At 35.9% G+C, this 14,111-nt stretch overlaps 1 protein-coding gene and 1 non-coding gene across 3 annotated transcripts in view; one reads left to right on the top strand and one right to left on the bottom strand.

Moving 5' to 3' along the window:
- Positions 1–14,111, top strand: part of LOC134740482 (pseudouridylate synthase RPUSD2-like) — a 548,963-nt gene that overhangs the window by 234,725 nt on the left and 300,127 nt on the right. The gene's annotated exons all lie outside the window — the stretch shown is intronic.
- Trnat-ggu (transfer RNA threonine (anticodon GGU)) lies at positions 6,176–6,250 on the bottom strand. The gene has a single exon. It is a non-coding gene; the product is annotated as a tRNA-Thr (tRNA).

Raw genomic sequence — 14,111 nt, 5'->3', positions numbered from 1 at the left:
ATTGCTAAATAATGAAAGGCATTAAAATATGAGTGCGGGTTTATAAAACGAGCTAAAAGCGAGTGTTTCAATGCCTAATTATGTACGCCTAATTAGAAAACGCATCGTTTCTCAATCATGGAACTCGCGGATATTAAGATGGTATTTCCGAAATATCTCAATTGCTCGTTTTACACGAGTTTTGCTATAAAGCTTAGAAACAAATTAAAAGTGGAAAATTTTACTGTCTTGCATGCGACTTGAACCCACGACCTCTGGATCGCTAGCCCAGTGCTCTGCCATCTGAACTACCAAGACAGCTAATATTTCAACCATATAAAAGCCTTAGGGAGGCCATAGCGACATCTACCGTAAGAATGTTACACTTCTTAAAAGCTTCGTTCACAGACGTTTCTCCTTGATTTTCTTTTGTTTCATTCTAATTTAAATTTTAATGCTAAAGACAAACTAGAGTCGGCCCCAACTGCTTTTTCATTCGATATCAAGTAAAGCCTGACCGGAATTTCACTGGAACAAATTTCTTCATACTATACTAAACTGTCACCTTATACATTGAGAATAACAGCGCCCTCCTGACAATGATCATATATTTCTGGTCAGGCGTTAACATGAGATATTCATCAAAACTATTTGCAATTGACACTATTTTGAAAACATATCGAATAAAACGTCATGTCGACCGATGTATGAATATACGTCCAATCAAATAGCTTTGTTTTTCAGAGATGTTCAAAATTTAAATCTAATTTTAACTATAGAGGGTTTACGATATGTGTGATATAAATTATGATCCCATAGCCCTACTGTTTTCAAAGCCTCCACTGTGCCTGCAGTCTGTAACACCCTGTTACATCTCAATTTGAGTCGAGAGCTCCTATAAAGATCTGGATGAGACTGCAAGGGATTGGCTTGGGAAATTAGATCTGTCGATATTGCCCCGGCTGGGGGTGTTGGGATTACTTTATTTGTTTTATTTTTACAAGTTGACAATTGCGAATGACACATTATTTTTCTAGGACGCGGTCCTGCATTGAAATTAAATAGATTTTATTTAGGATTTAAGTGTGGAAGTAGATATACATGTACCTATTTTTGTAAATATGTGTATTCAAAACTTGCATAGCTTTACTTTTGTCAGTTGTACATTTTTGTTTCTGTTTGTTATTTATCGTTTTAGCAACTTTTACTATAGGACGAACCGCGAAAATCGCGAAAAAAATTGGCTGTTTCATACATTTTGTTTGGTCTGATGTTGATATTTTGTATGGGGGAGTCAATTTTTTTTCACGATTTCGGGGTTGGTGCCATAGTAAAAGTTGCTCAGTATGACCTATATACCTATTCACCCTGTAAATTATTGCAGGTGACTAAAACAGCAACCTGTATATACATATATCATGTATATCTTTCGTAAGTATATAATAAAATTCCTATCCAGTGTCAAAACACATCTTCATGAACAATTTCTAATCTAAATGTTATTAGAACTGACGTATACATGTTTACCGTCATCATTTCCTAGATTATTTTTAGTATTCCCATCTGATCCTAGGTAATGCCATCGGAGTTAATAACGTTATTAGTGCCAGAAGGTGAAATATTTATAGAGCCATTTCTAATAATATTTCTAACGGATATTAACATCAAATATTTATGGAGGTAAGCCTGATAATAGTTTGTCTGGGATAATCTTCTGGTTTAAAGTTTATATCTATATTTGTGGGTGTAATAATTGTAAAATTGAGAAACCCAATGTAGCTACTTTATCCAAATGTGACAGTGAAGGAAAATTGGAAACGTTCAGGTATGGCCAAATTTCCAATTTCCGATTATAGGAACCAGGAGGTCGATTTTGGATTTTGATTTTGGACATAGAATGGAGGCGAGTCCTACGCTGTGTAACTATTTGTAATTATGTAAGAATAAAATCCAAATATTAAATTACGCTTATTACTTTTTACCTATGTTTATTGATGAAATCGTGGTCATCTCATTAAAAAACATTTCATTTAAATTTAATTAGACACCGAATATCATTTTTTCAAACCCTATTCACATATCACCTTTCAACGAACTTCAATATCCAGATTCCGTTCATTCCATTCTGTAAAACACGAAGTCAATATTGGAATACCTTTCAAAGATGGGTGCATTTTGAAATTACTTTTTTCGCCTTTTGATATTATTCATTGTCGAGTGCCGGGTAATATTTATATGTGAACATCCCTGAGCTCAATTCTCGGAACTTTTCACGTATATCGGAACATATCTGAAATACTTTAGTATTTCAAATAACAATTCAGTCATTGAACTTATAGTTATTATGGGGAATCCCCTGTCAAAGAGTCAAGAATCAAAATATTCTTTATTCAAATAGGCCTAGCAACAAGCACTTTCAAATTGTCAAGTTTTACAAATATTACCTTAAGGCTTAATCTAAATATCAGAGCAATTTATTGATGCAGTTATTATTGTTCTTAAAAACATTGAATTATTATAGATATGTCAAACTTAATTAATAATAATAATTTCACAAAAGGATCGTCAAACACCAAAATACTAGTTTAGAAACTTTCTAGAATAAAAATCTAAATGTCAAAAAATACGGATTACCTAATAATATAGGTATTCATTGAATTATCTATTTCATCATTATTAAAATAATAAATAATGTATTATTTTCAATCACACTTCATCCCACGGTGTTTCATCATTCATGTAGTCTTGTGTGCTATAGGCTTTAGATATAATCTTACGTTTTACATAATTTTTAAATTTGTAAAAAGTATCGAAGTTTTGCCTTTGTAGTTATATATACGGAGCATAATAAATAACATAAAACTATGCAAAGTAGCTGTAACAGATCCTTTTATCTCGTTTACTCTAAAAATATAATTTTGCTTGTCAGGTTTCTCTGCTGGTTTCTAGGCTGGGTCAATATTCTTTTCGTTGTCTTGTTTCTGACCACTCTGTCACGCTTGTATTTCTGTCTTCTATCAAATAATCGCACTTGGCCGGTTTTTTTCTATCGAGCCAACTTTAACCTTTTAAGTGTGGCTACTGGCTACCACCAGTTTAACTTACTTTCTATGCATCTCGCTCGTACTCGCAGATTAGTGCGAGCGAGATGAATACATATATTAATTTACCCTTTTGTCATGGCATTGGCCCTTGCTTAAAACATGAAAAAATTCAGTATAAATAAACTGCAACTCAGCTGGAACGTCGGAATTTAAGGTAAAAACAATGAAATTAGATCGCGGTAGACCCGTTCGTAAAATTAAATATAAATAAACTGATATGGATGACCCAAAAACGTATACAAATACTTCAAAAGCTGTTCACCCCCGATCAGGAATAGGGATGTCCATAATTGATATGAGCTCGGATCCCGATATTATATTCGATGGTACTCGATACGCCTGTTCCCTACTCCCCAGTGTCAAAAGGTCTTATGTCTCATTGTAACTTAGTGTGTAAATGTCTTTTTGATACGTGGATACATTGAAGAGGTAATAGGGTAGGTATATATGCTTCTAGATTTTGTAACACAATACTTGAACGATCTGCTAAGGATAAGGGTTGGGTATGCTTCGGGATGATTGGTTTTGTTACATTAGTGGTAAAAAGGTTAGTGGTTTTTATTCGGTAAAGAATAAACTTAAGAAAATGTGTGTGTTTCGAATAAAACATTCGCTTAAAGTGTAATTGCTGTAGAATTATTTATACACTACTAGCTTTTATCCGCGACTTCGTCTGCGTGGTTAGTAATTCGGGTAGCTTATTTTTTTCCCAAAACTTCCACCCCCCTTTTCACCCCCTTAAAGGATGATTTCTGGGATAAAAACTACCCTATGTCCTTTTGTCCGTCCCGGGACTCAAACTATCTGTATACCAAATTTCAACTAAAATCGGTTCAGCAGTTAAAGCGTGAAGAGGTAACAGACAGACAGACAGGCACGCTTTCGCATTTATAATATTAAAGTATGGATTTCTGAAGAAAAATACTAATTCTACTAAGTTTAGCTTATCTTTCATCACTTGTTTAACAATCAACTGATGAACTTATTTGTATCTGATTTTACAACCTCCGGTTTGAAAATCGCCCTGATTTCAGCTATTTGCCAAGCCTCAAGATTAGATTTTTGTACCGTTAAAATATCCAACTAAGCAAATATTCCGAAAGCTACGAACTATGGTTCAAAATTAACACGAATACCTACCTATTAACTTAGTTCAGGTGTGACTATTTTTGAATCTTGTAGTTCTATATGGTCAAATATTTAAAACACTAAAGACAAAACTCAAACGATACCAAAAAGTACGTTGGTATTAACGTGAAGGGCCTTCGGGCATTCGCGAAGGAGCCGCGCTCGTGGGCGGCTGCCGCCGGTGGGGTCGCGGATGACAAGCGCAAGCGTTCCTGTAACCCCACCAATAGGGCGGCGAGGCGGCATATGGGGGTTTTTTAGTGGGTACAGCGTGGGCCTCATTAGCCTAGACGGGAGTCCCACATAACCACTCGGGTCACCCCCCGCACCCGGGTGGTATGCGTAATGCATTTTTCCCTCCTAACAAAAAAAAAAAAAAGGTATTGGACTATCTTAGTTGGGTGATCTTACGGTAAATAATTTGCACATTTTCCTACCTACCTTTACTCAAACAGTCTTACTGCCACACAGTGTGAAATGCAGAAATAAAATCTCATTATAGAGGTTTTATGTAAAAAGTCGTATGCGACGGCGCTTCCTATATAACATTCGTAATTATGTAAGCGAGAAGAATAGGGGACCCACTAAATCTAACCTAAACATACCAAAGGCACATTCAACACGTTTGATTCATTAAAACACCTATCCTTTGTACTCAAGGCCTTTTCTAATGGTCCTTTAGTTTATGGCGTAAGTTACAAGTTTACTAGTTGTTAATTAAAAAACATATTATTTGATTTTAAAACAATGTGAAAACTAATATATCAATCTCAGTGATAATGATAAGAGAAATAATATGGGGCATTTTCTATGAAAAGGGACCTTATTGTCGATGGCGCCAAAGATAGATATAACTCCGTAATAGATGGATACAGTCTAAGGAAAAAACGTGCCTCGAAAATCACGAAAATTTGATTCTCGATCAGATGGCGCCACTAGTTTTGGCCTACACTCGTATAGAGGGCGTTGACTGTTTCGTTTGTTATTTATAATTTTAACGCATACTAGTGAAAGAACATGGGTCAAAATCATATAAAAATAATTAATGCAAATAAAAAAATCATTTACCCATATTTAAATACATTTTATCGTATTTTTATAAATATTTATTTTTAGTTTTAAAGTGTGTCGACAGATGGCAGTGAATTTACTGGGGTTACAAAATTTACTATGACAGTACCGCTCTAGTATAAGTTACTCTATGATGGCGCTTACGCCGCACAGCGTCGCGCGGCATTGTATTTATATCGGAGCATCGTTTATAATGGCGTAAGCGCCATCGACAATAAGGTCCCTTTTTATAGGAAATACCAGTATATGAGAAAAGTCGTTTTACGTAAGTATTTTTAAGGTGATTTTATTTATGCATAAGTTTTATTTTTAATATTATAATTTAATTTAGTTTTTAATATTTACTATCTCATCTGATCTTTTATATGAAATGACACTTTTATAATTGTAACAAAATAAATTGTGAATATTTAAATAGTCTTCGTAATAAACGTCCTCGCTCCCGCTCGTCCCTTAAACCGCCTCTTTAATGCCCATCCAACATCCAACCAGCACGCTTCAACGCTTACAGTTAACGAGGCTGTTTTTCCCGACACCTCTCACATATAATTTGTCGGCCAAGGAACCCCTTACGGAATTATTTTTACGGAACCCGCTCCTTAGATACGTTATTGACCGAGGGAAGCGAAGGTCTCCGTTTCAGCTTGGTCAATAATACTTTCCATAGACGCATTTCTCAACCAATTCTTGTGAAGTGGTGAGCTTGTTTGATAATTATATTATTAGCTACATTTTAGTTGATTCAATTTTTGGATTTGTTTCAAAATGGCGTTGCCATAGGGGGTCCCGAGGTCTACAGATCACAGATACATAATTATTTAATAAATCAGAGTTTTTTTATGAAGCAGAAACGTCTGCGAGCGGTACTCCAAAAATATTAAAAGAAAAATTTACACCTCTGGCAGGACTCGAACCTGCGACCATTGGAACACCGGTCCAATCGCTTGTGCCAACTGAGCCACAAAGGCCTACTAGATGTGTGCGAATTTTTCCATCCCTTCAGTTGGCAGAAGATACTGGACCGGTGTTCCAATGGTCGCAAATTCGAATCCTGCCGGAGGTGTAAATTTTTCCTTTAATTTAAAAATCTGACTATACAAGTGTAATATGTTATTCAACAGTGCAATTTGAAATAAATAAGTTATATTTAGCCAAATAAAATTTACCTAAATAGTAATCCTCGTCCTTCTCGAGGTGATTTTTAAAGGACATATTATTATTCTATTTGTAGCAAGTTAATAAAAAGCGTGGATAGGTTAAGGTATAACCTAATATTGTCTTCGGTTACCGCGATAGTTACTCATGAAATAAAACTATGAAAACGGATTATATCGCGTATATTGAATTTATAATACATCCCGACGTTTCGAACTCTTTACAGCGTTCGTGGTCAACGGGTGACTGAGGAAAAATTACAAAGTGCAAAAATACCCACATACTAAAATAATGAACAATCATAGACTACAAACTTTAAGGCTGGTTGTACATGCAAAATCGGTTCATAAGGCTAGTTATACACTATAATTATTTTTCAAGTAAAGATATATATATATACGCGATAAAAACTATGCCGGCTCCAACCCTACACCACGGACCCGAGAAGATTTAATTCCCTCCTAAATTGTAGGAGGGTATCCCAATATGGGACCGGCAACAAACTCGGCGGGACACATCTTTTCAAAACATCAGAATGTCCAGCATCATCCAACACTAAGGTCTCACAGTCTATGTCTCGCTTGCTCCTTTATCAGGTGGACTACAGGATCCCAAGCTGGTGGTAGAGAAAAGCCATCTTCCCTATTAAATATCCAAACTTTAATAGGGAAGATGGCTTTTCTCTACCACCAGCTTGGGATCCTGTAGTCCACCTGATAAAGGAGCAAGCGAGACATAGACTGTGAGACCTTAGTGTTGGATGATGCTGGACATTCTGATGTTTTGAAAAGATGTGTCCCGCCGAGTTTGTTGCCGGTCCCATATTGGGATACCCTCCTACAATTTAGGAGGGAATTAAATCTTCTCGGGTCCGTGGTGTAGGGTTGGAGCCGGCATAGTTTTTATCGCGTATATATATATATCTTTACTTGAAAAATAATTATAGTGTATAACTAGCCTTATGAACCGATTTTGCATGTACAACCAGCCTTAAAGTTTGTAGTCTATGATTGTTCATTATTTTAGTATGTGGGTATTTTTGCACTTTGTAATTTTTCCTCAGTCACCCGTTGACCACGAACGCTGTAAAGAGTTCGAAACGTCGGGATGTATTATAAATTCAATATACGCGATATAATCCGTTTTCATAGTTTTATTTCATAAGGTATAACCTATTAAAAGTTAATTGCGGTGCGGAAACGCCTATAATTAATTGTTATTTTATTGAATTGGGTTGATACCTGAATAATTTTTTTTTAATTTTTTTATAAAAGAAAAAATAACAGGATATAAAAAAACTTATATTGACCGGGATATAGACCGTGATTACCATTTGTATTGTTTTTGAACCCCGCCCCCGGTACCCGCTATCTTCAGTTTACCCGTGAACAAGATGCATGTAACTGCGTCGAAATATCGGGAGCTCAAAAACAATACAAAAGGTAATCACGGTCTATATCTCGGTCAATATAAGTCTAGTAAAACTAACCGTGAATCATTTAAAACTGTTAGGATTTAAAAAAGTACTATTTATAACCTAAAAATATATTTTATAAGCGCTCAGGCCAAAAAATTATGAATTACAAACTCATCGTTACGTAATTCTCGCAGCTTCATCTAAAATGAAAACTACCCACAATAAAGGTCTGCGTAATATCTCAAGAGCCACTTGCCCGGGTTAATGAGAACGCGGCGCCGTCCCAGTCGAGTTGCAGACAAACAAAATGTATTTTATACAAACACTAGCGACCCGCCCCGGCTTCGCACGGGTGCAGTGCTGATGCATACATATGAACCTTCCTTTTGAATCACTCTATCTATTAGAAAAAACCCCATCAAAATCCGTTGCGTAGTTTTAAAGTTCTAAGCATACATAGGGACAGACAGACAGCAGGAAGCGACTTTGTTTTATAGTATGTAGTGATAGGTACACCCCTGTGTTCATAAGTTAGCCCCTGATGTTTTGATTCTTTCTAATGAACGCAAATTTGATATCAGTGGCTTTTTAGCAATATATACAGAGACCGGGAAGTAAGAGATTGCTGGCCAAGAAGTTTTAGACGACCGAGCTTAGCAGCGAGCACGAGCCAGCTTATTGCAGGGCACGTGTTCTGGCGAATTGCTACTTTGCCGGCCTAGGCAGGCAATGTTGTATGAGAATTCTTTGCCGGCCCGTATCATCAAAGCTTACACAAAATAATATTTGGTATCTTATTATCACAAAAGTAACGACAATACTTCTGCGCTGAGAAAAATAACAAGATTTGAGCTCACCCGACTGTGTATCGGGTTGGGTATGTTAGTTTCTTCCTTGGATTATCAGTACGGCCTTGTTTTATGCTTTACTTTCTTTCATAAACATACGTTTGTGTTTATTGCAAGCTCCAACAGATCTACTCAAGCCAAATTAAGGTCGCAAATATCAAAACAATCTTACGACCTTGACAATAAAGCCGTTTGAGATATATTTGGTGAAATATATGACTTTGTCTGGAAGCAAACGAAGTCGGGACACGTCCCAGACAGTCCAACTGTAACGATACGCTCCCGAAATGTTGATGGCTTTGAGATTAACGCCTAACTTGCTTAACTAGATTATAGGCTTACTTTCTTCATCTTTTTTCTTTTCATTTAAAGGAATGTCTAGCTCTAGAAAGCCAGTTGCCTAAAATTTGTAACCATCATTTGAATACTATTAATTGATATCCTATGTACAGTACCGGCCAATAATATATCAGCTCATTGTTTTTACGGTATAACTTTTTTTATATATTTGTTAGTAACTTCCACCTCACTGCTAAATGAATGCTAGTCTAGTAGTATTCCTTTATAAGGGCGATGAGAAAAATTGGTCTCATGTATTGGTTTTTTCATAGATGTTTTTTTTAAATGTATTGTTAACTTATTATTATTATTTGGAGCCTGACGTGTCCCACTGCTGGGCAAAGGCCTCCCCCCAATTCCTCCATAGATCTCTGTCCAGTGCTGTGTCTGGCCACTCCTTCAAAAAGGAGTCTAGTTCATCCCGCCATCGCCGGCAGGGTCTGCCATATCCCCGATTTGAGTTTTCGGGCTTTTGAGTTTTTGAGTGGGAGCCCGAAATTGTTAACTTAATTAATTTTTTTATTTATTTATTTATACTTTATTGCACATAAAATAAGTACAAATGGTGGACTTAATGCCTTAAGGCATTCTCTACCAGTCAACCACTGGGCCAAAAAGAGACGTTTGTTGGTGCAGGCTTTGTACTGTATTTGAAAATAATTAAACGATATCACTACCTACTATTTACAAATTAAATACTAATTATAGTATACCTATTATATTTAAATCATAAACTTAAACATATACTTTGTATGATACACTTACATACATATCTACATACATACATATATACTTATACATGTACCTACTGTGAAACATTACTTACATCTTTCAGACAAATGCTTGCGCAGCATACGCTTGAACGTGAATTTACTTTGAGCTTTTCTGATATTGAGTGGAAGGTCGTTCCACAGGCGTGTCGCCTGAACAGTATAGGAGTTGGTCAGGAAACCAGTGCGATGAGGGGGAATGGAAAGCTTAAGGCTTTTTACTAGTTTTTTAGTATTATGCTGTGTATCCTATTGTAATTCACAGTATTTCATTGCAATATTCATCATATATATTTGTATAAAATGACAGTAAAATATGCAATCTACAAACTAACCTATATTGTTTACTCTATACAAGCTCATACAAAAACACTCAAAGGTGATATATTATTGGCCGGTACTGTATGTATACGCCCTGACGTCGCATTCATTACAATCAATACAAATATTTATCAATTTGAACAAATGGACGGCGCTTCTCCATACAAAAGTAGTCCCCGTTTTCCTCCACGAATATTGAAATTATGGAAAATACTTTTACACAATTTATTGTATGCGTTTGATTATTTTCGATTTTTGATTATTATAAAAGTTAGGTGAGATAAGCAACTTTCATGCAATTTTTTAAAAGCTTATTAGTGGGTTTATAAAACGAACGAAGTGAGTTTCATAATAGAATCACACGAGTGTTTTAATGCCTAATTATGTACAGTTACATACACTGCTTTATCTACACACATATTATAAACTTTCTATGATATATTCACTAACCTCATATTACAGCCAGCCGACATTGGGGCAGTCTCCGAAATATTTTTATCGCACATTTTATCGAAACTTTTGCTAGAGTTACTTTAAAAACAACAAAACAAATTATTTTGAAGATAAACTGCACGTCAAATGGCGGCAACGAAAAATTTTTTTACGCATGTCACGCATCCGTAGTTTTTTTTTAATTCAGAGACAAACTAGAGTGGGGGTCGATTGCCATATCGTTCGATACCAACTAACAAGCGAGATTTGTCAAAATTGTATGCAATTGTCATTTCATTTCGAATAAAACGTCATCTCGACTGATATTAGAATAGAGGTCAAATAAAATTTCTTTGTTTTGCAGAGATGTTCGAAATTTGAATGAAATAATATTATTAAAATCGATGTTATTATTTAGCAATAATAACATTTTCACAGATAAAAAATTTGCTGTAAAAAAACAGTTTATCTTAATGTTAGCCATTATTTACGGATTTTGAAGGCATCAAAGAGGGTTTATAATATGTGTGTAGATAAAATAATTAAAAAATCAAAAAGAAATCAAAAGAATCATCTTGTATCTTGTTTTATAAAGAAGTGGCCACGTGACTTTGTCCCCTTTTCTCTTAGCGTCGTTTAGTTTAGTTTAAAAATATGTTTATTAAATAATCTTGTTCTTCTCATTCCAAAATGGAAATAAATTTAGGAATAGGTGTTCCGGAATCAAGTAGTAAGCACTGATATACTGCATAATTTGGTTCATGTATTTATAAAAATATGCCATTCTGGGCGTTATAAATATTACTCAAAATTTATTTCTCTTAGTCTATTTTAATTCATACTACTACATAGTTCTTATTAGAACATGTTACTAGTTTTATAAATAGCAAGTTATTACGTCGCAGAGAAACCTTATAAATAGCCTCGTCTTCATCTAAGAATCCATACTTCGCAGCGCACAAACATAAGACCCATTTGTTAGTAGACGCCAGATTTAGGTGGCCATTATAGCCAAGACAAATTAGTTCATTACCTAAATTCAACAAAATACATTGACCAGTCCAAGGAGAGCCGCGGGAAAATTTGGGGTTAACCCGAATTTAAGTGATGAGGGTAAACGAAGGTGGGTCAGTTTTAGGTGGACGCTTTCACCTTTTCCTTAAGGCGTTACGTGGCGTGTAAAATTATAATGTGTTGTGTCGAGATTTGGGTCTTTTACCTCCTTATCACTTTATCACTGTTGAGTTTACTACGCAAGTTTTATGCCTGGTTATCTAATTTAAAACTGATTTGTAAGGACTTTCAACCTCTTGCAATGTATTAGCTCTCTCTAAGTTGTCTTGTTAGTGAATAAGTAATAATAGTATTGTCATACAGAACGGCCATGCACCGCCCCGCCCCGATTCGAATTACCTCGCCCCGCGACAGCACATTGACGACCTTTTGCCGACCGCTCAGTACTGTTTTTAAGCGACTTACTCACACAATGCCGCGTGTACAGACGTGCCCTTCACACATAGAAATGCAAGTGATTTTTGTTGTATAGCGTGTCCGCCCTGCGCTGTTGCAGTTAATGCTGCTTAGCTGTTACAGACAATGTATCGTTTACGACGTTACGGAGCATCGAGTTAATAACGCTGCTGGCATTCAGTTTAACGCCGGAGAGACTAGCGGTGATTTGGGAGTTACGAATAGACGAACAAAAAGTTAAAATAATGCATTTGAGAGCTCTTTGTGTGCGACTGAGCTTGAACTGATCGACGAAAAATATAACTGTCGAACCTGCTTATAATTTAACTAGAATCTGTTGAGCAATATGACCTATAGGAGAAAACATAAAGTATTTTTGCCCAAGTAACCAATTGAATGAAACGGAAACCTTCGCGCCACTCGGTCGAAAATTTTGTCCCAGAATCCGATTCTAATTTAACAATGTGTTATGGTTTTGATAGCACGCACGCATCTCACGACACGACTTTCATTCAGCGTGAGCGATCTTTAAGGTCGTATCGGTATAAGATCATAATCGTATACTTACTTACTTCGCTGGCTCAGCGACCCGAAGTGGATCTTGGCCTCCGATACTAGGTTTCGCCATTCGTTCCTATCCTGTGGGATCCGACGCCATTCAACCGCCTAATCATAAATCATAATCGAATCGTATGATCGTAACAAATAGTTAAATCAGTCTGGTAGGGGTTTCTTGGTGAATTTTACTTACGACTAAATTCACATGCATTCAGTTTATCAAGCCATTTGAGCTGCCAACCTAACCTAACCTAACAATAAAACATACAAACATACATATTTATTTACACTCGAAAACAAACATTAAAAAGATACAATTTAAGCAGAAGAAAGTAACATCTTAATTTAAACGGATTATTTTATCACAAACATTTCATTATTTTATCACAACTCAGAACACCAAGAGTCTGCGTATGTAAAACATAATTAAGCAAAACAAAACAGTAGACAATTATAATAATTGTCTTGAATTCAAATATTAACGAGCCGCGGAGAATGTCCTAACAAGCTAAGGACGAATTAAATTTATAAGAGTCCGCTTAACTATCCTTTTTATGGAGACGGAGAAAAGCCGACGGGATTCTTGCAATTTCACAATCTTATAGAATTTTAGTTAGGTGTATACAAAATATCTGTTCAAAGTAACTATACGTAGATATAGGTAACCGATCACATGTTTTATTTATTACGACACATCAGAATGATATTTGAATCATGTTTTTTGTTATAGTGCATTTCGCTCGTACTTGTCCGTACATGTATTGACGCCGGCGAGACGCACGATAATTACATAACATGATTCAAATATCATTTTGATATCAGTGCACGTTGGAATTGCCATGTAGGGCGTTTCAAAGTAAATGTTTACTGGCGTAAATCTCCGCACGTTTATGAAACGTCTGGAGTATAATAATAATTTATCGCTAGTCTGGGTTACTAATATATTATACGTGTATACGTTGGAACGGAATTTTGCGGGTTTTCGTGCGCGATGATACCAACCGTTTCATAGACCGGATGTTTCTATAATCCTTAGCTATATTTTGTAAGTAGGTAAACACTTGTTTGCTACCGGTGCGTTATAAAAATAAGCGACGTTTTTATTGAAGCAAGGTGCGTTGGGGTAAGATTAAAAGGACCACGACCAGTGAAACCTGTGTCGAAGCGTCGGTAAATAAAGGTAACAAAATAAATTCGCGATAGTTTGTAAATGTGATTTAATATGTGTTCAAACCGCGAAAGTTTAAAATGTTAGATTAAAAGGAATTGAGAATTCAGAAAGAGCAACAAAAGATAGAAAATGCCTATGTTTCGCATAGAGGCTCACTTTTTAGCCTTTCTTTGTGATATCATGTAATAAGTAAATCAATAAACAGTGCTGGAAAGCGTGTAGGTACGTAAACAATAGCAACTCAGTTAATTAAGGCCCGGCGGCGGCGCGCTCCGAGTTGCGAACTAAAACAATCTTGCGAGAATGGGCTGCGTTGCTGACTTTATTTTAACTGTTTGGTTGGCATTA

This window comes from Cydia strobilella, chromosome 4, assembly GCF_947568885.1.
Source record: "Cydia strobilella chromosome 4, ilCydStro3.1, whole genome shotgun sequence".
Taxonomy (NCBI): Eukaryota; Metazoa; Arthropoda; class Insecta; order Lepidoptera; family Tortricidae; genus Cydia; species Cydia strobilella.
Note: the sequence above shows the minus strand (reverse complement) of the source record. Positions and strands in the feature narration are given on the sequence as shown.